This window comes from Oxyura jamaicensis, chromosome 3 (assembly GCF_011077185.1).
Source record: "Oxyura jamaicensis isolate SHBP4307 breed ruddy duck chromosome 3, BPBGC_Ojam_1.0, whole genome shotgun sequence".
NCBI classification, from domain to species: Eukaryota; Metazoa; Chordata; class Aves; order Anseriformes; family Anatidae; genus Oxyura; species Oxyura jamaicensis.
In genome coordinates, this window is record NC_048895.1 from 47,014,968 (window position 1) to 47,040,979 (window position 26,012).

At 32.5% G+C, this 26,012-nt stretch overlaps 1 protein-coding gene and 1 long non-coding RNA gene across 2 annotated transcripts in view; one reads left to right on the forward strand and one right to left on the reverse strand.

Moving 5' to 3' along the window:
• PACRG (parkin coregulated) overlaps positions 1–26,012 on the reverse strand; it is a 210,800-nt gene that overhangs the window by 136,659 nt on the left and 48,129 nt on the right. The gene's annotated exons all lie outside the window — the stretch shown is intronic.
• Positions 9,087–10,824, forward strand: LOC118165318. The gene is made up of 3 exons (XR_004749982.1): positions 9,087–9,571; positions 9,699–9,742; positions 10,414–10,824. It is a non-coding gene; the product is annotated as an uncharacterized LOC118165318 (long non-coding RNA).

Consider the following 26,012-nt stretch of genomic DNA (forward strand, 5'->3'; position numbering starts at 1 on the left):
GGCAAATTGTAATTTGACTATCTACATGTCAAAGGAACTTTAAAGATGTACTATGCCAAAAAGTGAATGTAGAAAGAGACTAGAAGAGACTAGCCAAGGAACTTATTTAATCTTCTCCTTAACAGAATGCACAAGCATTACTTCATTATTATGTGCAGAAACTGATATATTTAATTTCAAAATAAAGGAAATTAATATTTCAGAGGTAGAATTATGTTTGGCAGCTATTTTAACCATTAAGAATACTCCTACTTTAAGATAAATAAAGCTTATTTTATACATGTAACAAGACTTCAAAATACAGTGCAACATTGCTTAAGGGAAAAATTCAGGTATGCCACTAATACCTCTCTCAACTGATACTAAACATGGTATTCATTATGTGTTTACTCACTGCAGTATGAAGTAAGTCTTGTTTTACACAGCTATGTTTATCATAGATATATGATATAAACTTACCACAGGCATTAGAAACATCCTTTCAATTCATTTTCTCATTTCAATAAATGTTTTGCATTGCCACTTTATATAACATTGTTATTAGCCTTATTCTCATCCTAAATCCCAAACACAGCACCATAGCAGCAACTAGGAGAAAATTAACTCCATCGCAGCTGAAACCAAGACACTTTCTAAAGGAAGTAAATGGATTTGGGGATTATGAAGAGTGGGCAGTGCTGACTTCCTCCAACTACTCATTTCTGCAGCCTAGTGCTTTTTTGAAATACTTTATCCTGTCAGATATGTATCCCTTGACTGTTTTAAATCTCATTAAAAACATTCTAGACTCACGGGTTTTCATTAAACAGCACACATTTTAAAGTGAATTATAGACGCATTATTTTAAAGTGTCTCTATTTAGAGATTTTTTTAGAATCATATTATTCTTCATGTTATAACTATTATGAAAATATATCTTAATCTATTAATTTAATGTATGAATAGACTCAGACTTGTCATATAAACTCGTCTTCTTCCAAGTTGCATGGGAAGTATTTGGAATTGAAGGACCTTATAGCTACTTCTTGAAAACAACAATTTGAATAGTAAGACCTAAAAATATTTTCCAAGTATAGTTCTGCTTTCTTTTTCTCATTCAACCAGTCAACTAGACTAGTTTCCTTTAAAAAAGTTAATTCTTATGGTAGGATTTTCTCAGCAGTTTCAGGAAGAAGAGAATAGATATAGAGCAGGACGGAGAAAAACAGCAAGGAAAACAACATGAAATCAAAGTACTAAACCATTTTGTGATTTAAGAATAATTAAAATGTTCTGAAGAAAGTCATACACAGTTCTGTGCTTGACTGTAATATGTCCCTTTGAGCTTGAAATTATACTGCACTATGTACTATTTTAGTATTTATTGTCATATGACAGTCCTAGCTATTCACTAAAAATATTTTTAAACTGTCAAAAACTGCCAATGAAGACTTCCCTGTGTACTTTTACATGGCAGTATTGTTTCCAGCAACAGATCTGGCACAACTTGGTACTTTATATCATAATTTACATCAATTAAACAGTATTATGATAAAATTATAATAAAATCCAAGGAATCACAAATATGTTTTAAAAAACTCTCAGCTAAACTAAGGTTCTTTTCCTACTACTTTCTTCTAATTCTTGACGTGGTCCTAAATATCCCTGCCCAGAGGAATGCTTGACATAAGATATTCTTACTGGAACAGCTGTAGGTTACCCAGCAACCAGTTCATGTCAATTCCTGTTGGGTTGGTAAAAAAAGTTCTGTCAAGAGCAAGAAATCAGTTATTTTTCTTTCTTTCTTCCTTTCCTTTTAGAGTCTTCTGAAGGGAATATTGTTGTTCCACAGCTATAATGTGGAAACTATGGAAAGGATGCATGAGGTTCTAAACAGATCAATCGACAAAAGATTGTCTAATTACAAATAAACAAGTATTTAAATACTTTCTGCCTGAAGATGGCAATAATTTCTATTATAAAATTCCACAGTATATGTTTTTAACACCCTTGAAATAGTTGCTTGAAATGCTTGTACATAAAGTATGAACAAATTTCATATTTAGGAAAAAGATACAGATTAAGCTGTTATGTTTTGATTCATTTATATACTAAATTTGATTGTTTATGGCATTCTAACACACACTTTATTACAAACTAACAGGACACTCATCAAGTGCTAACATTGACAAGATAATAAAATAAACACTTGTCAAAGTATTTGGAGAGCTTATTTTTCCTAGTTCATTCCTGTCACAATGCCAATATATGCAGAGATATATTTGTAATTGATAGGCTACTTAAATTAAAAAAATGTTCATCATTCCAAAATGAAATTCAATCATGTAGCTCTTACCACTGCATAAAATATAACTTTTCCCATTTTTACTGTGGCCAGTAAAGTGATGGATAAATTCTAAAACAAAACTGTGTGGAAGAATAGATGTTAATTAATTAATTAATTAAGGCTACAATTAACACATGTGAGCTGCTATCAAATGCAATACTTTTATATCAATAAATAGTTACTGACATATATCTGTCCTGGAATCTTCTGGAAATTATCATTTACAACATAGGTAATATTGTCAGAGAAAAGCAAGCAATGGAAGTTTACATCCAGTAAATACTGGATAATTCCTCTGATTGTTCTGTGTTTTTTAAAAATTATGTTAACAGAAAGAAGACTCATAAGAACTTTTTCTGCAACTGCCATATTACTATGCTATTCATTACTTAAATCGGACTTAAGAATATTACTCAAAAGCCTGTATAAACTGCAATAAACTGCATAAACTGCATAAACAAACAAACAAACAAACAAATAAATAAATAAATAAACTATCGCTATACTGATAAAGATTTTTTGAAACCACTCAAGACGAGGGTAAGAACAGGAGATGGTGTGTTAGTACCCCAGCAGTAACTACTCTGCAATAACTCAACAAAAAGGAATCAATTACAAAGTATATGTCCCAGAAGAAAAAAAAATTACAATGACATTAATATTGTGATTAGATTGAAATAAAGAGTAAAAATAATAAAAAATAATCATTAAATAATTATGAAAGAAATAGTTGGCAAGATCAAAGTTGTAATGATTATTTGTTTTAATTACTTGTAGAATGTCTTTCACATGTTGCAGTAGAAGTATCTTGTATTATAGGTATAACACGCACTTAACCTACACAGGTATGAGTCTCTAATGCCTCCTATGCTAAGCATCAACAAGATAGGCAAGAGTAGTATAGATGGCAAACTGATACAACATCCTGATCCATAAATAACACTGGATCCTTCTAACACTGGACAAAATACGGTAGTGTTCTATCCGCACTATACTTTCCAGCATACTTTGTCAATTAAATGCCTCCTTCTGTAAAACTGAAATATCTAAGCTGATGCCTGTGGGAATAAATTGTCAGAGACGCCTTTAAAGTATCTGTATTTCCTATACCCCCAAAGTTTCTGACAAGCAGAATAAATTAAATAAATTGTAGGTTTTTAAGCATCATTAGTTTTGCTGTTTTTCTTTTTAATTTCTGGGAATGTATCTAGTTTATATCCAAAGTAACTTCATAGGGCAGTTTATTTATTTATTTATTTATTTATTTTCCTCAATAACTCAATTAGGAATACCGCAAGTCACTGGACAGCTATTTATTAGAAATGCTCTCTACTCAGATTTCGTGGAGGATATATATGTAAATGCAGGAAGACAACAAGCTGAAATCTACAACATTCTGTAACACACTAAAAAAAATCAGATTTTCTTTCCACTTACTTCAAATAACATCTTACATAAGCCTATTTGGTAACTTTATTTCTTGATCAGATAAAGTGCTATTTAGGCTGCCCTTCTACAGTTCCATATTGTTACAGTGAAAAAAACTTTACACTGAGAAAACAAAGGTTTCATAGGCAATATGTAGGTCATCCAGAAACAAATACCAATTACACCTTTATATTATACTATGCCACTATGTATTCCATAAATGTTTCATATTTTAAAGAAATTCTAACTTATAACTTTGTAATACAAATATAGTAGTCTTAGTTTTGTCCTCTCTTATATTACCTTAGGACTAAAATTACAGCTAATGATATCTTTAAAAAAATAATGATCTGCCAAAAACTAAAGCAAATACAATTAATAGATTTTTTTTTTTCATGTATGTTTTTAATATAATTTTCACAATACAGCAAGGCTTAAATATACCTCAATCCATTGGAACAGAGAAGATAGCTATGGCTTAATAACAGCAGAAAACTCTTATTCCTACCTGCCTTAAAGAGCAAAGCATTGTTGGACTTTTCTGATATAGGAATTACTATTTCGTATCTTGGTTTTCACATCAATGAGAGAGATAGACTCCTTTCTTTGAGAGAAAAGGTGGAAATACTCCTCTCACTCCTTTAAACTGAGAATAATACCTTAATACTTAAAATGCATAAAAAGACAGACACAGATAGCTTTCTGAGGATGAACATATTAATGTTGGAAACCTTAATATGAAGAGCTATTATTATTTAATAACAATTGTAAACAATGATTGTTCTTAAAAGTTCAAAACCTAAAGGGCTTATCTCAAAGGATATTTCAAAGAAAGGTTTAATTGAAGTCAAATACCCAGGTGATCTCTTCACACCAAGTGAATCTGCAAGAATAGTTCCCAAAATGTTCCTTAATGTACCAAAGCCAGGTTATGGGTTACTCATATGTTATTATCCTCAGTATAGTGACTACATCCAGACAATCTAATCTGAGGATTTTTTGTAAGAAAATATTGGCTCACATAACAGAATGTTTAAAATAACATTTGGAATTTGTATTAATGCATCAAACAAAACCTCTCAGTTTCATTGCCAAAAGGTTAGACATAATTTGATTTTATATATATTTCTTTATCCAAAAATAAGGAAAAAAAATTGAAATTCAAAATATGAGTATTTAGTAATTTATTTATATTAACCTGAATACAACGGTCTTTTAAGGCAAATTTCAATCTGCTGTCTTCGGAGGCAATGTCAAAATTCCCATTAAATAAGATTTGGGAATGAGGTCAATAATACTATGACAATTTAACTAACTTCATCGTTTTTCTCGAGTAGATAATTACGCTGCTAGCAAGGCATATAGCAGTATGTTTATTTTTCTACCATTCCGTCTGCTTGTCTGAAAAAACAGGTTGCAACATTATTGTCACAAAGGAAAGTCAGAATATTTTGAAACACTTGCATTCTATCCAGTGGAAGTATGAGCAAAAAGGAAGCATTCTTGCTCCTTAGACTAAGTCTATTAAAAGAATGCTAAATAGAACAGAGCATGCAGATCATCTGGAGAATTCAGAACTTAAAGTGATTAATTAGACCTTATTTTGTCTCGAGCAGATTTACTAAGCTTTTTTCAACTTAGCCCCATTGTTTGTAATTACCCAAATCACACCTCCATTGGCTAGTCTTAGTTGCTTCATGCATGAACAGCAATCTGATTGAGCACTCTTGTTAGGATTTCATTCGTCATTGTAATTAGCCATAATCATAGCCTTCCTGGGTGCATGAGAATGTGCAAACGACCGATTCACAACCCCAACCTATTTGAATATGAATCTTCTCAGTAAGTAGCAATAAAATAGTGGAAACAAAGCAGTTTCTCTAGGGAATTTTGTAAAGCATCCCTGTCTCTAATTCTCCCCCCTTAAAAATGTTCCCTTTTTAGTATCTGAATTCTGTTTGCTAAAACAAGGCTTGCTTAATGAAGACAATGGCTTATTATTTCTTTAAGTGGCACAGCAGGGCCCAAGTATTACAGGCCCAGTTCTTTCAGCCTCTGCCAAGGACACAAGGAACAAAGGGGCAGGCAGTAACGCCAGGCAAATAGACCTCTCCTTACACTGCAGTTTGTGAACACTTTCCTCAGAGCAAGACCCAGGTCTCGGCTATTCTGGAACTCAAAGACAGGGCCTTTTTCTCCTTATTCCTGTAAATGACTCACACATTGCAGAAGAGCTCCAGCGGCAGACAGCCCCAGGCTCGGAGCGCCAGGCGCGGTGGAGGAGGGGTGGGCACAGCCGGGGCCGCCCCAAACGCATTCCTAGTGAGCCACCTAACGGTGGCACATCGCTCTCGCCTTTCCCTTCCTCCTCCCAAGTGCCTGGGGGACACAGCCTTGCAAATAGGCGCTGGATGACGTCCAAATTCATGCTCTGCCAAAGCAGAGAATTAGGTGGGAAAGCAGGAATTTTGACGACCACAGCCCTGGCACTATGATCCAGTTAATTTTTTATCATGTTTAGCAGCGTTGCGAGGAAGAATAAGTCTCAGAGGCACATGTAATGTCAAATAGAGTAATTTTTAAACTGCTGTGCACCTCTGGGCTGAAATGAAATTTTGACTTGTCTGATCCTAAAAATACCCATTGTTGAATAATGGAAAATAACATATTTTATTTATTGCGTAAACAATATGTAAATACAGCCTTGCATATGTTGCATACGGGCTTCCAGTTTTGCTAATGCATTTGCTTTTGAAATTATATTTCGTTTATTTAATGCAATATGTTACGTTAGTTGCTTTCTTGCTACAGTTTCTTGCTTCCAGATTCCCCATCTCAAAAGCATATATTTCATTCACACAAATATTGCATTCAATTAACAGTATTATTAAGTAATGTTAATTAAATTAATAAACTATCAACTAAGTAAAATTTTAAGCTGAAGGAGTCCTTTTAAATGAGCATGAAAATAAATCCACTGTATTACACTTCAATAGAATATAGAGATATAAAAGATGTTTATATATAGATCTCTACAGCAGAAATAGAAGGTTCAAGTATTTCACCCGGAGAGTCTTAAGTCAGCAATGGTTAATTGTTCTATTTAATATAACACTTTTTCACCCTCATAAAAATAAGCCTAACACATTCTTGAAAAAAGCATGGAAAGTTCACAGTTTAGTGAAGCTAATAAATGTGAAATACAAATTCACTTGAGCAATTTTAACAACCGATACTCACTTGGAACTCTTTACTTACCGTAATTTTAAATAAAAGTTGTGTATTACCTTTTCATAGGAAATTTGAAAATATAAATAAACAGACAATAAATGCACAAAATTTCTTTCCAGTTTGTCATGTGTCATTTTCTATACATTATGTATATTTTATAATGTATTTTATATTATGTACATAATATATAAAATATTATGTATATTTTGACCTATATGACATGAAACATAGATTTGCAGGTGAGAGAAGTTTTCTCATATTCTGAGACTGTTTTGTATGAATGGTACACAATTAAGGCTTGGTTGAAAAGCCTATACATTTCATTCTCTGTTTATGAAAGTATCAAGGACTAGGAAAAGAATTTCTTTAATAAGATAGCTGAGAAATGCCAACCTCAGTTTCTTGAAATAATGCTAGGAGCTTGCCTACTAGTCAACTACTAGATGAAACATCACATAATTTCATAGATTGATTTTCATTACTTTTAGAAATCTTCCTAAAGGGGGCTGGAGACATAGACATTTGTATCATTTCTGAGGAAACAACTGTTATCAGTGCTGTGCTACGCTTTCTGGGTGACTTCTGGTGAAATATATGGCCACATCATCCTGAAGAAACTGCAGCATGGAAGAGATGAAAATTAAATCCTGTTACATGTTGTGCCACACTAGCTCAGGAAATAGATCCATAGCAACCATTTCCCCATCAACTCTTACAGTCCATGCTGAAGAATCTTTCCCAGATGCTAAAAAACCAGTAATGTTTTAATTAGAATAGCAAATATTTTTCAACTAACAATGTTCAGCAAGCCGTCACATAAAGACACTTAGTAATGTAGAAGGTTATGGCCTCTCAGTCTTCTCCATTATCTGAGAAAAAAAACCACAGGAATCAGGAAAACAAATAGGGCAGATTTTAAGTTTTGTGGTAGTAGCTGTTGTAGTTGCTCTCCTGTTTCAACCCTTTTGGTACAACTCAGTATGTTGCCTGATGCTGCAAACCCTCTGTAAGGCTGCATTCTAAAGGCATCATTAGAAACCTAACAAGGTTGCAAGATCACCTCCTGCCCTTTAGTAAACAGCCATGCTGACTAATCCACTTACCTTAATATGCAAAACACCTAATAATAGACACAGACCACTCAAAGAAGAGTTGCTACTTTCTTTAGGTTCAGTACTGTTAGCTGAAGCAAACAAAAGAGTTTCAGACACTTCCACAGCATGCTTCTTCACTAACTTTTTATAAAGGAAAAAGGTGAAAGAAATCCTTCTCTATTCAATTAGATTTATTTCACTCTTTACTATTTAATTTAGGTTTTAGGACTTCATCCTCCATATTTGACAGATACCTTGGGTAATTACTAAGAGAAAAAAAAAAAAAAAAAAAAAAGGCAAACATTCCAAATAAACTTAAAACGTATTAAGTAGAAAAGCATATTTTAGCTCCATACAGAAAATGTAAGTGACTCAATTGCAGCAACTTCATTCTTTTTTGTTGTATATACTAATTTTTATGAAATATAATGCAATCATTTTATTATAACCTTTTCAATATACATTTATCATGACAATATTTCACCAAATATTGTAACAATTTCCTGCAATGAAAATCTTCAAAACATTAAGAATAACATTCACCTCTTCCATGCTTGGTGTCACACACAACTAAAGTTATATATAAAGCAGAATATTTAAGTTGGCCATCTCCAGCATAGTTCAAGATTGCAGTCACATACCTGGTATGCTTCATTTTCATAATAAAATGTATCAAATTGAGAATAATACAGTTATCAACACATTGGTTCTTGCATCTATTCAGGTAAAAAGCAAAATATTCATACTGATATCATGGGAGAAAGATTAGATTTCAAATTGTTACAAGGCATGGGTAGTAGCTGCTTACCAAAAGGTTTTTTTTTTTTTTTTTTCAATATACGTTGATTCATAGGCTTTCACAGCTCTATGGAAAATTTAAGATATATCATCTAGTCTTTCTGTAGGGAGATGGAAACATTCTTTCTGTAGGGAGATGGAAACATTTTATTTTGCTTTTTGAGTTTTTTCTTAAATAAGCTTTTTTTTTTTTTAAAAAAAAAAAAATCTATCTAGTAAATTCAGTGTGCTCCAGTTATGTTACAAATGTATGGAATATGACATTACAATAGAAAGTGGTTTAAACCTTAATTCTGGAATACAATATGTGTCTATAATGGGCACTGTAGGATAGACAAATACAATATATTTATTTTTAGGATAAAGATTGGATAAATATGGGAAGAATATCTAGACAAATGTTGTAGTAAAAAATCACATTACTGGATAGTTCTAAAGTTGCAGCACTGAGCATTGTAACCCTATGAAAAGCAACTGTTACAGCTGCTGCACAATCCGACATGTTATCTTTGGATTTTACAACCATGTGGTGAAGTTTTTAATGATATAATCAAGCTTCAGCCCCCCAACAGGAGTGATTTATGTATTCTTTAGAAGGTTTCTACACGGAGAAGAAACATGGGGCAAGTTTATAAGCAGTTTATCTATGGAACCTTTAATTCTCCTGCTAAAGAAACTGGAAGGTGTGTTCTAAGTAAAAAAGAAAAATTTCCAGAAAAACTGGAATTGGTGCAATTGAACAATGCCCACAGGGCCCAGGATACCCTATTACTTTAGAATTTCCCTATGTTGTTCTTGACTGTCCACTCCTTGTTTTCCAGGTACTGTATTTTGGAGTCCTGGATTTGATTTGCAGAACTGCCTGGTAGAAAAATAAACAACTAAGCAGACTTTTGCTTGTTTGTTTGTTTTAAGGAAAAAATTGTTTCATGTGTGGTTGGAAAGTACCTTTTGCAAGTTTTAAACAGAAACATTTGTTTCATTTGACTGAAATAGTATGCTTTGATCCTAAACAATTTTAAAATATTTCATTCAAATTTTTGAATAATAATTTCTAAACTCCTTCAGTTACAGACTTCATAAAAATTGTATAAGTCAGCAGGGGCTGCATTTCAAATAGAAAAAATAAACAAGATTAAGTAATCTGAACAGTCTGGACTCAGAATAAAATTACTAGCTTTGAATTAATCATTAAATTATTAAATTATTAAAATTATTACCAGGGTTAAGTTAGAGTTAGAAATTTAATACACAGACTCCTTCTGCCACCTTTTCTGCAAGACAGGCTTAACACTGTAAACCGTGTGAAATAAACTGACAAAAAATTATGAAGTGATCTGATATTACACTGATAGCACTGTAATAAAGCAGAGAAAAAAATATATAATTCAACGTATAATTCAAGCAACATTTCTAGGAACCACTGATTTGATATTTTAGCTTTTTAAGTTTTATCTATGTGTAGAATGAATTTAAGAAATCTTCTCTCCCTTCTGTTTCTTCCTACTCTACTCCTGTGGCTCACTGCCATTTCAGTTGCAACACTGCAAGAATCTTTGAGGCTGCACTACATCCCATGTTACTGTTGATCCAAATTACACATTACCTGATCCAAAATAAAACAAACAGAAAAGCAAACAAACAAAATCAACCCTCCAACCAAAACTACAAACATATTTTTAACTAGTTTTAAAATCTATCATTTCAGTGATCGGATTAATAGAGTGAAACCTAAGCGTGACCAAGGGAGCACTAAACTATGGCACAGGACATGAACAAACAGATGGAACTTTTAAATCTGGTTCTGATGCAACCAGAAGTGTTCATGTAGCTCTATCTCAAGCTAATTATCCATCCTGCATATTAGATGAAGTGAGGCCCTGAGGGAAAAATATACAATTCTGTAATTAAAGAGTATAATAATGAATCAAAATATAGTTTTTGTAGTATGTGATATACATAGATTTCTAGATTTTTTTTTTTTAAAGTAAAATTTTAAGACGTATATTGTAACACATCAACGCTAAAAACATTTATCTGCAGGGTGGAAATAAAACCTAAAACTGGGACCGTTTCTACATTGATAGTAAGGTTTTTGGTCATCATCTTTGGGCATGGAGGAACAGAACCGTATCTGTACACAGAAATTACCCCAGAAATCTGGTCACATCCAAAGAACAGAGAGACTCAAAAATCCTGAGTAATCCTGACCATTATAACTTGCCCCTTCCATTTCTAGGCAAGTATCTCCATTTGAAAAAGTCTGTTTAAAAACAAACAAACAAACAAAACCAACCAACCACCACTACCACCAGGAAAAAAAAAAAAAAAAAAAAAAAAAGCCACCAACAAAAATCTTATCCTTGAGAATAACAGTACAGATGAGGAAAAAGGGCTGAAATGTCCAGGTATTATTCTAAAAGGGCACTTGGATTTGTCACTTATTTTAGTTTAGCCTCAGTAAAAGAACAAACTGCAGCCAATGGAGTGCAACAGACCCAAAAACCTCCAAGAATATTTGGATACTATGTGTTAGATATTGGCTGCTTGTCTCAGCACCACATTTGTCAGACATTTCTATATTCAGTTAGTTTCTACAGTTCATGCTTGAAAATTCATCTTTACATCAATCACTACCAAAATGAACCAAATGTTAATATGAGGATCCTTAAGCAATCATAGACATTAGAACAGCAAGATTAATATCTCAGTAAATGAACAATTATGACCAACTGATTATGCCCAGTCTATAGCAGCCTATACTTAAGCTGTTTATAAAGTTCATACAACCTGTAAACACTTAAATTTAGAATCACATATGCAACAATATCTGTTGCACTGTCCAATTTTGCTAATAGTCATGACCTAATCTTAAGACATTGCATAGATGGATAAATATTTAACTAGGCATAGAAATAAAATATTATTTTATATATTGCCTCTAGGTGCTGGTATTCAACAGTTTTATAGGAGAATTGTGGGATATTTTATATTTTTTTTCTCATTGTTCATAAATTGAAAAGGGAAGACAAACCTATCTATGTGAATCACGTTTAGAAATGAATACTACATGATAGGCACTGTTAAAATTCTTCTACTATCATTTAAATCACATAAAATCTAGAGGCCCAAAGCACTTTGTACAATGTTAATGGACCATTCATACTAATTTTGATTGTTTCTGGCTTTCCTGACTCGAGAAGATATATTCCCCTGTAACACACATCAATCTCAAAGAAGAGATCTTCAAGTCTTCTTCAGGAAGAATCAGACTGATACAAGTTTAGAAAGCTGCATGCATTGACTGTAAGATCTACACCTGGAAGTGTTTTTACATTTAGCATTTTGTGTTCAGTAAGCTGAACACAAAACACAAATCTCAAACATAATATGAATGCAATTACAAGTTTACCTGATACAACTAGAAAATAACAACAATTACGTATGAAAGAAGTATATATGTATGTATCAATCCAGTATGTGGAAGAAATGTGGTCTTAAGTTAAAGGAATGTCAAGAATAAAATGGAACAAATCAAGTTCATTAATAATATTTAAAGTTGTGCCATTTTTTCTGTCTTGCTTTCTTTACCTGTGAAACATCTGTTTCACATAGGTTTCATAGGTTTCAGAAGCACTGGGAAGTTTTAGTCATTAAACAGTAATATGTTTTAATGTTTACAAAATAAAAGTAATGCAGAAATACAAAATAATAGGGTCATCCACCTAATTATACTAATTTCACAGAATCGCTGGACAGTTTACTTGGGAAAAGTCCTGCGAATATCATCTTGTTCAACTCCCTGCCCAAAAATGGGTATCTTTTTCTCAAACCCACTTGGAACTTCCCTTATTTCAAATAGTGACTGTTGCCTCCTGCACTTTTGTTGTCCACCACTGAGAAATTCATGGCTTTGTCTCCTTTATAACATGCCTTTTGGCAGTGGAAGTCTGCAATTAGATCTCCCGTAGCCTTCTCTTGCCCAGGCTAGCTAGCCCAACTCAATTCCTTCACTCTCTCTTCATATGTCATGTGCAACAGCCTCTCGGTGGCTGGACTCTCTTCAGTTTCTTTGTATCTTCTTCTTCTAAGTCATCTATTTTCTGGGCCCAAAACTGGACACAGAATTCCAGATGCAGCCTTGACTACAAATAGAAAGTAAAGGAAATAGCACTTTACTTCAGCTCCCTGACTTTATATTGCTAATGTCACCGAGTATGTGGATAGCCTTAATTGCTGCCATGAATAGCCCAGCTGAGTCATGCTGACCTTGCTGTCCACCAGGACCCACAGGTACTTTTCTGTAGTGTTGCTACTAACCAGTCAGTCATTCTTCAACAGCTCATTTCACTTCAAAACCAAGAAATCTGTCAAACTTTCGACTTCAAAAATGAATCACTCTTGATATCAATAAGTATAAATTATAGTAAGATATATGTAAAAAAAAAAAAAAGAGGACTAAGAACTAATACCTAATACCTAAATGTATACAACAAAACAATAAGAAATACTATAAAATATTGAGTATGACATATGACAAAAAAAAAAATGTGGAAAATCAGAATGATCCAGGATCCAAAGCAACAGCATAGAAAGGCAAGGACTTTGATGAGAAACTAAATACCATCCCTGTTACAGTATTGAATATCAAACATGAAAGCAAGATACAAACACAGAATCTTGTAGCAATGAGATAGGCACTAACATCTGTAAATGATATGTCAAAAGAAACAGGGGGGGGAGGAAGATATGATTCTGAAATAAATCAACTCACAAACTAAAGCAGATGGTGGCAGTTTGAAAGGAGTGCAGAGTGGTTAATGTGCTAGAAACCATTCTTACTGTGATTAATAGCAACAATTGGACAAAAGATCTGATAAAAAGGAAATGCAATGCCTTTCCTCCAGAAAATATAGAATGATAGTCACCCTAACTTGGTAAAAATGTTGGAATGTACAAAAATTAATAAGTACTTAGATGAACATTTTATATATAGTGGTAATACTTTTTGCTAAGGAAGATTGAAGTTCAATAAAGTTGTAGACAGCTGAGAAACACTTGATATAGTCTGTATGTAAGTTAGGAGGTCTTTCTTTGCAAAGTCATTAAAATGGTTTTATCATGGTTCTTCATGGAAAAAATAGCATGCATTGGAGTATAATTTAAACATTATATATGAGCTTTTTTTCTCATAGCATATTATAAATTAATAGGAGTTAAATGTCAAATTTTCAGTACACATAGTAGAAACTATTTGGCTTGCTAAATTTATGATTTAGAAAGATTGATTTCAATGAGTATTTGTGAACACATACATAACCTGACTTTTAAACAATTTTACCAAGTATTTCAAAGTACTGACCAAACAACGAGATTCAACCACTATGTTTTGCTGGATAGCTGTAAAGAACCCCAAATAGCTCCATGATATGTCTTGGTAGTTCTACTGGTTTAGTGCAACTTGATTTTTATGGTAGGACAAGGAAGACCCAAATCAAATCTCTTATATATATATGTATATATATGTATATATATCCTGGTAAATCAGATCAGACAACTACTTTTTAAAACTCTCAGAAAACAAGAGGTACTAGGTTTCATCTATATAGTATTTGAGAGGCTTAGGATGTTATGCCACCACATCAGTGAAGACATTTCTTAGTTGACAGAAAAAATAGAACAACCTTTCTAATGTGCTTATCTTTCCATCTTTCTGCATGTTGCAGAAAGTTTTGATTTCCTTACAGAAGTAACAGTGGTATAAAAGGTTGCTTTGTGATGAAATATACATAGGTATAGAATTAATTACTAAAGCAGAGAAAACATAGTTTACTCTTAAGGAGAACTCATTTTTACATTACTTTCTCAGGTTTATCAGTAAACCTGTTTGATAAAATAACGGATTAAGAAGAACAGCCTAGTTTTAGCAGTACCAACATGTAATTACTGCCTTTGGATTTTAATCAAACAACCCAATACCAACCAACAATAGGAAGCATGGATATCTGGTGCATATCTAAAACTACTATTTTAATAGTAGTTTTATTTTAGTAGTTTATTATTTTAATCTGGTAGTCACTGTATTAGGTGATTATCATCACATTATAATATTTCTGAAAACTAAGTGAATGATCTAGGATCTTATATGCCTCAATAAGCTATTACTTGGGAAAAAGTTACAGGGCTGAAGTTCCTGCTGTCAGTGATCATTATTACTTCTTACCTAATGGCTACTAGCTGTGTCTAACTAATGTATCATGTGAGCATTCCAAAACAACTTCATGAAAAGTCAGTCAGGTAGTTTAAATCACCTCTGAGGTGGTAAATCTATAAAAGTTTGTCTTTCTATGCCCTTGAGAGCAAGTAGATTTATTATCATAATTATCTGCAACACTTTACACAAGAAAGCACACATACTACCTTGTTGTCTGTAATCAGAAATGCCTGCAGACGAGATCTCTGACAGACTGATGGCAAGAGTTCTTTATTAAAAAGCTATGTGAACAGGACGTTATATTCACTTCATCTTTTCACATAGTTGTTACATATAGTATGAGGACTCCTATTGTAGCTGGACTGATAGAATATTATGGTCTTTGATTACCTCACAGAAATAAATATGTGAAAATTATTACAGCTGATGATAAATATATTGCAAATATTTTGTTATGCATTCCTGGTATCATTTATAAATGAATGATTTGAATAAGTTCAGATTTAAAAATAAATAAATATCTATGCATAAATTCAATAAGGATCATTTTTTTCCTTATCTGATAGTTTTTAATCTAAAAAAACTATATAATATTTTCTCATTTTGGGCAGGGGTTATGAGGACTATGGCTATACGCTGTTTATATTTTGTCAGGAAAGAATAAAGCAATTTCAGTAATGCTACAGAACATTTTTAGCTGGCTATTTTTCTCACTTTTTCAGATGAGCCTCAAAACACAGAAAGAAAGAAAATAAGACAGCAGAAACAAGCAGTAAAATATATGTTTAATTTTACATTAAGAAAGGAGAAAGAAATGTATCTTTTCTTGTCTTCAGCTTAAACTAGAAATTTCCAGCTAAATTGCAAAATTGCAAACTACTATTCAAACTCAGAGTGAATCAACTACTCAGAACTGTATATTGTTGAGAATTTTACACAGGCAAGTGTACCCTAACGGTGAAAGGAAGAAAATATTCATAATATCTGTGACGGGCCCAAATTCAAAAACTTATGTATACTATGACATTTTGTACCAAATGATAGTTGTTCATGTTTCCACACAAACTGCTGCATGAGAACAGAAGGTTAGACTTCAGCACAAACATAAAAGAACTGCCATTTTCATTGTTTTCACCTGGTTAGGGTTTTTTTTTTTTTTTTTTTTTTTTTTTTTTTTTTTTTTTTCTGCAAGCACATAACCTGATCTGTGAATATATTATGCAAAAAAAAAAAAAAAATCATACTAAGATCAGATAATAATGCACATTGTCTTTCACAGCAATAATGCACACCGTAAGTGACAACTCAAAGGAAATTGAAATTCACCTGAAATTGACACTCTAGCTTGGGTTTTATTAAAAGGAATGTTTCTGACACAGTCACAGGTTTTATCCCAGGGCCCCCAGTCGATCAACCTAGGAATAAGAGCAGTAAGTCTCCAGTGCTGTTATTAAATGGCAAGGCAAAACAGGTCTCTCACACGTGAAAAGGAATTTTTAAGGGTCTGAAAAGACAAGATAAGAAGCACAGAGTGGGACATCACACACACACACAGGTATTTATGATTTGTTAAGCACATGATCATCATCTTCTGACCTTCAGTGCAATTTCTTTGGATACGAATAGAACACAACAACATAGGTTAGTAACTTATAATCCTCTGAAAGCAATGGACATTGCACAGCCTCTGAATCAAAATGCATTTTTTCCTGATTTTGAACTTTGAAATTACTTTAGAAAAGAAAGAAATAATAGAAACAATAGGGAAATCCACAAAGAATTAATGCCTGAATTGGTAAAATGGAAACTAAATTTTGGTGATTGAAAACAACTTTGAGCTCTTCAAGCCAATTGCTATTACTATTTAATATAGACAAGAAATATGAAATCCTACTAAGAGCATTGAAAGTTATTTACATGCTTTCAAAAACAGGTTTTTAGAAAAAAATATATGAAGTGTAATGAGTTGTCAGCAAGAAGAAGTTAAAAGTGAAAATAGCAGCTATAAATGTTTGTCATTTGACAGCTGGAACAATGCTGGAAAGGGTCAACCAAAAGAATCTCTATCTCAACCATCATTCATGCAACTTGGCTACATACTTGGCATTTTAGTTAGGTGGCAGCATCAGAGTGATATCTAAATCAACATTTTTGTACAGCAAATGTTCCTCTTGTTTGCATTTTTCATGCTTTAATTTAATTTTTTCTTTAGTCAAGGACATTAAGAGATAAAAATAAATGCTCTGTTAAATTGGGATGGTTGAAAGGTAGAAAAAAAATATATATAAGTCTATCTAGAAGCCAATGAAACACAATAAAGACAACCCCCAAATTTTTGCTTGATTGTGCTACTTTTTTAGAGCAGAACAGCACTTCAGTGCACTTAGTCTTCATTATGAGATTCACTACATTACAATAGAACCCATGTTCCTAGAGGGATATGTATTTAGATTAAAGTTTAAATTAAGCTGGAAGCAACACCTTTTTTTTTTTTTTTTTTTTTTTTCTTCATTATAGTCTGAGGAAATTTCCATCTAAATATTCATATCTCTTTAAAGACCATTACTTGTGATCTTCTGAGGTAGCATTTATCCATCTTTTTGTAATAACTTTCTAAATAAGGCAGGCCTTTGCCTGCACATATGAACATAATATTAATTTTAAAACATGGAAAATCAGTTCCAATGCCTGAAACTTAAATTAATTATTTGAAAGTATAATATGCCAGTTAGTTTTATTTGCATTTTATCTCTGATATTATAAATATAGACTTCTACTATGTCCTGCAGCACTTAAATTGGTTCATTATACAGAGACAACATATCTGGTATTCCTTTAAAACCAAAGCAAGATATATTTTTTGGTCTGATATTGAAGGAAGTCACAGGAAAGAAAACTAGCAACCCACAGATTGTGTCACTTAGTACTGCAGTATTTACAATTCCCCAAAATTGCCTGTTTCCTGAGCATTAATGTGCAAAAGCTGAAAGCCAAGGGGAATGATCTCATTTAAATATTTAAGATAATTTATTTTGGCCCTGATAACCCACCACATGCTACAACTACTGTCACACAGACATACTGCTATTTGAAACATAAATATAGACTCAAGTCTTCAAAGATAAAAACCATGTTTTTGAAAAAAAAAATAAAATCACAAATTAACTACCTCAATGGAATTTTTATCAGACGCATTTAAATAGGTTTTATTTTTAAAGGTCTTGGCAATTAAAGACTTAGGGATGCAGTAACATTTATTTGAAGTTAGCACTTATTAAGAAAGTTCCATGATTAAGTTTGAGAACAAACAAATATTTATTCACATTTTAGATTTTAGCACATCATCTCACTAACACGACTGCTACACAGTATTAGCAAAAGTATTGCTTCAGTATAGCTTGATCATGAGGCATTAAGTACATGTTTAAATCTCAGCAAGAACAGAGCTTTTGCAGGCCATATTGGATAGTTATTTTATTGAACGGGGTTGTCAACAAGTTTCAAAGGAAGAGAAAAAAAAAAAAAGTTAAAATGTAGAGCTTGCTGTTTTAGGAAGTTCTCAAGAATCTTAATCTGAGTGTCTTCTATTTAAGGACGAATTTACACCATAATTAAACTAGTAAAATGTATACCTTATTTACGTAAAAAGCTTAAACCAGTTTCTGCCAAGTTGTCCTCATGAATAATAACTTCATATAAAGACGATCTTTTCACAGATAGGCAAGAGCAAATACAGACTAAAGGACAAACAGGGAAGAAAGTAAAAGGACAATAAAACTTGGACTTAAACAAACAAATACTATTAGTTGGCAGAATACCAATGTGAAGAATTAGAGCAGTTTTGAGCCAAGATCAGAATTCTGCAGAACAGTAGATGCGAATTTGATGTGAAGGGTTCACAGAGGTTAGTGAAGGGAATATGACACTAAAATGACAATAAAATAATTAATGCATTGGAAGCAGTACAGGACAATGAAAATGACTGAGGGAGATAAATTTGTTACATGTACATGTGTGCACGTTTAATATAGTGGTCACCCAAAAGTAAAACAATTGAAGGGTAACAAAACATAGTAGTGTTTATCACAAAACTGATGAGAACAGACATCCGCTATAATACATTTCTGAAGTAGAGCCATTGGTTAAATATGTTTTTAGAATATATGTCTTAAGTGATAGTAAACTATTTTCTATTAATTTGTATGTTTTCTATTAATTTGAAGCTTTCTTAAACATGTCACATTCTACTGTACACAGTGCACTGTTTTATAAAGACATTTTATAACTACATATTTAACACCTTTTCAGCACTGTGAAATGTTTACAATTTGTATTTATTTGTAGAAGTTTATTAGCTCTATATTTTCAACATTTTTAGTCAGTCAAAAGCATATGCATTACATGAATTTTAATTCTATATTACTGGATACTGACTTAAGTGTTAGAGATTTCATTTATACAATAGACATAATTCACAATATAATCTAGTTAATCTGTCCTGCTTTTCTTTATTGAGATATGTAATGTTCAGAATGTGTACTTGCCTATGGGAGTCAGGCGAGGATATTCATAGCTACATAACATCAGATGCATGCAGAAAGCTACAGTCTTTTTTTTTTTTTTTTTTTTTCCCCTTAGGGATGCTACAGATATCTCAGTATGTAACAAGCTCATGCTTGTAGAGGATAATTCTTTGCTGTTCACCTGTACTTTTTATACTAGGTCTCTGTGTTTTTCAAGGCAAAATCTGCCCTTCAGTTTTGACATTAAAAGGCTCTGTATGCACCATTTCTACATTAACTTTTTTATATTAAATAGGTGCTTAAATATATGCCAATTTTCAACTGAAATGAAACAAATAAACAAACAAACAATAAAACAGACTTGATAAAGATTGTCAGTTGTTGACGCTTCTGAGCCTCGAAGTAGAAGAGTCACATTATTTCACAACCATAAATGAAAACATCAAACACACATTAATTTTTATGTTGTCAATTCAATTGGTTTTGTCACATGCCAGAGAACTCTATAATATTTGGGTAAAAGGAAGAAGGCTGACAACTAATGGACAGAGAACAGACCATCCATTAATAGGGATAAGGGATCAGAATTCACCTTCAGAGCAGATACAGAAAATTCATCAAAGTTGTGTGTGTAGTACTGAACAAAACTTTCTGACAAAAAAAAAAAAAAAAAAAAAAAAGTAGTTTTTATGACAGATGTTTCTGCTTACATTTTAAAATGGAACAATTCTTGGCACTTCTGGATGGCAACCTTTGTAGCTAGGAAAAATTATTCTGTCTGAAACACATTATAACAAGATATCCTAGCTATAATACCTACATACCTTCTAAAATTTTTTAATCTTTAGGAATAGAAGGGTAGCTGTTTACCTCATGGAGGAGTAGTAATTTGTTTTTGTCCTACATGTCAATCTACTGATTTTTGAAGCTTACAACATCACTTGTGTCCTCCTGGGTCCATAGTAATGTGAATTGTCTTTATCTAAGTGCCTAGCAAATCATTGTCACATAGCAGCATTCGACCTTTCTTTTCAATCTATGCACTTTTCAGGAGTTATAAATCAGTTGACTTTCAAGCTCGATGAGATGGCATATGCCCTGGTTTGAAGAACAGATGGAGGCTTGGGGGAAAATTGTTTCTGCAGGCTTGCTACAAGCAGCACTACTCCATAAAAGTGAACCATTCGCACTAATTTCTCACATAAATTATACAGGCAGGGAGCACCAGCCCATTCAGCAGAAAACCTTTCATCTAGCTTTCAGAGGTCATTTAGCAAATTTAAATTAAAGTTATTTCTGATACATGACTGGGTTTTCATTCCATATGCTTTCAAGAGATGGCAATTTACATCAAATAAAGGGATGGCTTTAATTGTGTATGCAGGGAAAAAGGAACAGTAAATTAACTGCCACAGTATTACTGTTTTCTAGAATCCTGGGATAAGATGCAGCTATTAATTAGTCACAGAGGAATTAATAATTGAAATGTGGCAGCTACATACTATAGGAATCAGGTAAACTGTCACTACTCTTTGTAAAGTTTGTTTTAGACTACAGCTGAACACTAGTATCTAAGTTTTCATTGATGTTAAGAGAAATGAGATCTGAGTCGTGTCCAGTAAAACATTCTTTACTTTTTAAGGGAAACATTATTTTACTGTTAAGTAAATGTACATGTCATATTTTCAATTAAGTATTGATATTGATTGAGTATATATTTTTCCAAAAAATAGGCTACTTTACCTAAGCATGGAGAAAAAAGACATTTCATTAGATTTTTAAATTATAAATGTAAAAGGAATGGAAAAGACCAGAGAATTGCAAAAAAAAAAAAAAATAACTCTAGAAAGAAATAGCTTTCTGTGATCCACAAGTGGTATGAAGGGAGAGATGGCACTAAATAACCTTTGGCACATAATTTCTGTTTCATAGAAAATAGTAGCTTAAACATAGAACCTAAAAACGACCTATGAGAACACTGATAAGTATTGAAACAGTTACTTTTAACTTTATGGCATTTCATAAAAACATAGTGATCTGATGAAGTTTTTTGAAACAGCATTTTGATAAGATTCTTTATGAATTGCTAACACCGCAAATGTCTTCTAAGACCTGTAAAGATGTCTCCTTTTCAAACATGAAAGAGAACTGAAGACAAAAGAGTAAAGTCATGAATGATTTGCAGATTAGTATTAGGAAGTAATGAGTCAATAGAAAAATGCATATCATATAGCCATTGATTTATCTGAATCTATGACATGTTTTAAGCATTTAATTAACTGATGCACTACTATTAATAAGAGTTTTTCATTTGAAAATTAATTCTACTATATCGCTTTGGAAAAGCAAGATCTGAACAGATTCCATTTATTTGAAATTAATGTTACTTAGGTGCTGGCTTCTTGTCAACAAGGGAATTTCAGAATTGAGAAACCCACAGTTCTATCACTTTCTATGACTATGTGTATCATGGGATGAAAACTGGAAGCATCCAGAATTATTCAACAACTTTAAAAATATTGCCTTAATTAAAGGACATCAACTTTATATTCTATTTTAGCCTGTAAACTAAAGATAGTAAGTCTTAGCTAACTCACATGAGTGCTAGAGTCAATATAGCTAGAGTCAATATAATTAGCAACTTAAGAAAAAAAAAAAAAAACACAACAAACTAAACAAACTACATACTTGCTAAATATAAACATAAAATGAACACAAATATAAATGAAATTAGATTTAAACTAACACTTCTTAAACACAATAGAGTGATTTAAGTCTGATGTTATCAAAAAAATGATCATAACTTCTGTAACTGGTAACTTCAGGCATTATATGTCATAGGTGATCGGAAATGGATTGAACAGAGCATTATCAAGGATGAAAAAACTAAAATGTCAGTAGAAAAAGTTAGAATACCATAGGAAGAAAATGGGAAAGGAGAATGGATAGTATTCACCTACAGCAACACAGATCCCATTCTAATGCATCAATAGGAATTTGGTTTATTAGATAGAAAGGATATATTATTTATTTTGGAGCTCTTTTGTATATTTCAGGTCATAGAGTGGGTATAAATATAGTATATACATGATATTCCTCAAGAGATATAAATGAGTTTTCTTTTAAATGAGAATCATGTCACAGACATTAGGACATGACTATTTTTTAGTGTTACATATTTTAAAAAAGGAAACTAGAGGAATACATATGTGTTTACAGTTTTTAACAATCTCTAAGAAAAAGTCACATGCGCATCAGCAAAGACAGCACTTTCATAGTAATTAGTTGGGCAGTAGTATAACAATCACAAAGAATTAGGAATGAGATTTGTCTAAACACATGTTTATGAATGCCATTTACTTGTGTTTGCTTCAGTAAGCCATAGTAAGAGATTACTAATAATTCCAGTTAAGATGACGCAACAGACCTATCACTTCATTTTTAGTTTAAAACTGAATAAGTCTAGCTTGTGACCATTTCACATCTCAGAAAACTGAGTTCTTTACTATTTAATTTTGTGATTATTTTCTAAATGATTCCCAAACTATTTCTAAACTATTTCTAAACTATTTCTAAACTATTATTAAATCTGTTAATAATTTTTATTTTTTAGAGGTGGCATTTAGTATTTGCTTCTCCAAGACTTTTTTTTTCTTTGCTTCAAATCACATTCCCGACTTCTTTAAATTATTACGTAATATTTCTGGATTAAGAAATTCCTGCTTCCAATTGCTCTCTCTCGAATCCACTCTGCAATTTTCTGCTATACCAACAAAATTGTATCGGAGACAGGCTTAAACAGGATCACTGAAATGATTAAAAAAAGGAGTCCTCCGGGGATGATAAACAGACATCTATTGCAGAACAAAACACTGAACTATGTCCTAAAACATTAATGAAGACATTAAATAAAATAGAAAGTAGCATCCACTGTGGCTAAACATGATATGTGGTCACCCTTCTTTGTATACAGTATTGCAAAAACCTTTATTCTGCATGACAGTGTTTAAGAGGGATTTACAGTTTTTTTTCAAGATGACAGTGTCCTTGCAACATCTTTTATTAAGAAGGTATTAAATACTTTTAATTGTACAATTAAAATTAAAATGGTAAAAGTCACACCCTTAATGATTATAGCTATGCTGGCAAAAAAAAAAAAAAAACGACACACAAACTCCAAAAGATGAAAATCGTATTCATTTTGACATTTGTGCTTGATAGAGAAGTTTGTGGTTTTGAACTTGGTTTTCATGTCTTTGAAAGTGCTAAAATAATTTTGAAGAATAGCAGCATTTTAATTTTTTTTTTTTTTTTTTTTTTTTTTTTTTTAAAAAGTATAACAACTTCTGTAATGAGCCCAACTCCCTAAACAACTGATTTTTCAAACATTCTGATGATGGATACAGAGAGACTGCATATCAAATATATTCTTAATAATTCAGAAATACTTCCTTGGTTTTATCAACTTTCTTAGTAAAAGGTTTAATTGCGTTCTGACCTTTTTAAATGTGGTAATGCACATTTAAAAGTGGAAGTTCTTTTCAAGACCTGAGCCATGAGATTTTTTTATTCATAGCTGAGTATGAAATTGTGCAAAAGAATATATTACTACATTTTTTAAATAAAATTGTGATATACGTAGCTAAAAGAGAACTTAAGGAGCCCAAATAAGTAGTCAAATGACTTAGGAAATTAATATTCTAACTCACTCTTTTTCGAAAAAGATTACTGTCCGCTACTATCTAACTCTAACTTAACAACAATTTATATCCTAAAATTTTACATTTCACCCACATCAGAGACACAGTTTCCAACCACATGATTATTAACTATTCTCTGTTTCTGGACAAAATGAAATGCTTCACATTTGGAAAGATCCTTGAACATTCATTAACCATTCAATTTAAGAAGTTTATTTCGAGATCTCAAAAGCTATTGCTTTATTTGCATCAATTGTAAGGTACTAATATTTACACAGCTCTATTTAATGAGCACAGAGGGAGCATGAAAACAAAAGATTTAAATTAGATTTTCAAGTGTTACACTGAATGCACACAATTTAGCAAAGAAATTCACTGACTTTTAGTACATTCTCTGAATGGGATGAATGTCCTGAATTCCCTTCATATGGATTCTTTCACTTTAATTGTATTCAAAATCAGATATTTTTCTGGCAAATTATGGAGATGGTGAGGTTTCTTTTCACAGGTCAAAACAGTTTTATTTGAACTTGCAATAATAGTAAAGAAGAGGGGAATGCAGAAACTATGTAGTGTGACAATGGCAACTTATCAACCAGTATGTCAATATTATGGGAGTATTCAGAGAGATGCCTTTCTAAACCTAAAGACTTAGGCTGAGAATTCACATAGAAGCCAGATCGTGCTATAATGACCTTGTAAGTGAGATCTAATTTGCTTTGGTTCTGTTTTTAAGAAAAGGTGCCTATGTAAACACCATGGTTTCCCTGCACAGTTTAATCTTGTCTAAATTTAGGATAAATTTGGAGTAGGAATGCCTTAGTCCAATGGAATGTAGTCCATTTTGGAAGTAATCCTCCCAAACGTATTGTGAGAAACAATCTGCAGCCAATAACACAGGCTCAGATAAGAATCTCAGTGACGCAGCTTTTTTATTCATGATTGCAATGGTGGGCATCTAGCAAGCAGGAGCACACAGTAGATATTCACAACCTACTTGAAGCTTGTTACTATACCATATATGTACAAATATATTTGACCAACCTTTAATTTCTCCTTTTCCCCCTTTTTTCTTCTTCTCTCGTGACTGGAGGGGCCTGTGATTTTTTGTTTTTGTTTTTGATGATTTCACAACTGCTTGTCTTATTTTTCTTAGCCATCCTCCTCATTTGGGGACAGTGGGACCTTCCACAGTCCCCTGATCTGCTTAACATACCCCCCACTGCTATGCCACCGTTATGCCTGCACAATCGCTTTTGAATATGCAAGGTTAGTGGAATTTTCCACTGCAGAAACACAACTTTAATTCTCACAGTATTATTATTTCAGATTCAGAGGGTCAATACATGCAGTTTTTCAGAAGTAGTTCTGATTAGTTCTTGAACTTAAAATTTATATCCTGTCTGGGTCTACAATCATAGTTATATGTAGCTCGCCCTTACAGGAAATTAATCATGGGTTTAAAATAAGAGATAACCAGAACTGTTATGAAATCAAGGGTCATATGTGCATGCTAGTCAAAGATTTTTGTCCCCGTTAACACAATTCATGGATGTTATAAGATTTCAGATTCTTTTAGCTAAAATTGTCTGTTGTGTTCACAGAATTACAATATTGTGATTGTTTCCAACAAACAAACAAACCAAAAAAAACCCAGCAACAACAACAAAACAGTCTGATATTTATGGTTATTTTGTT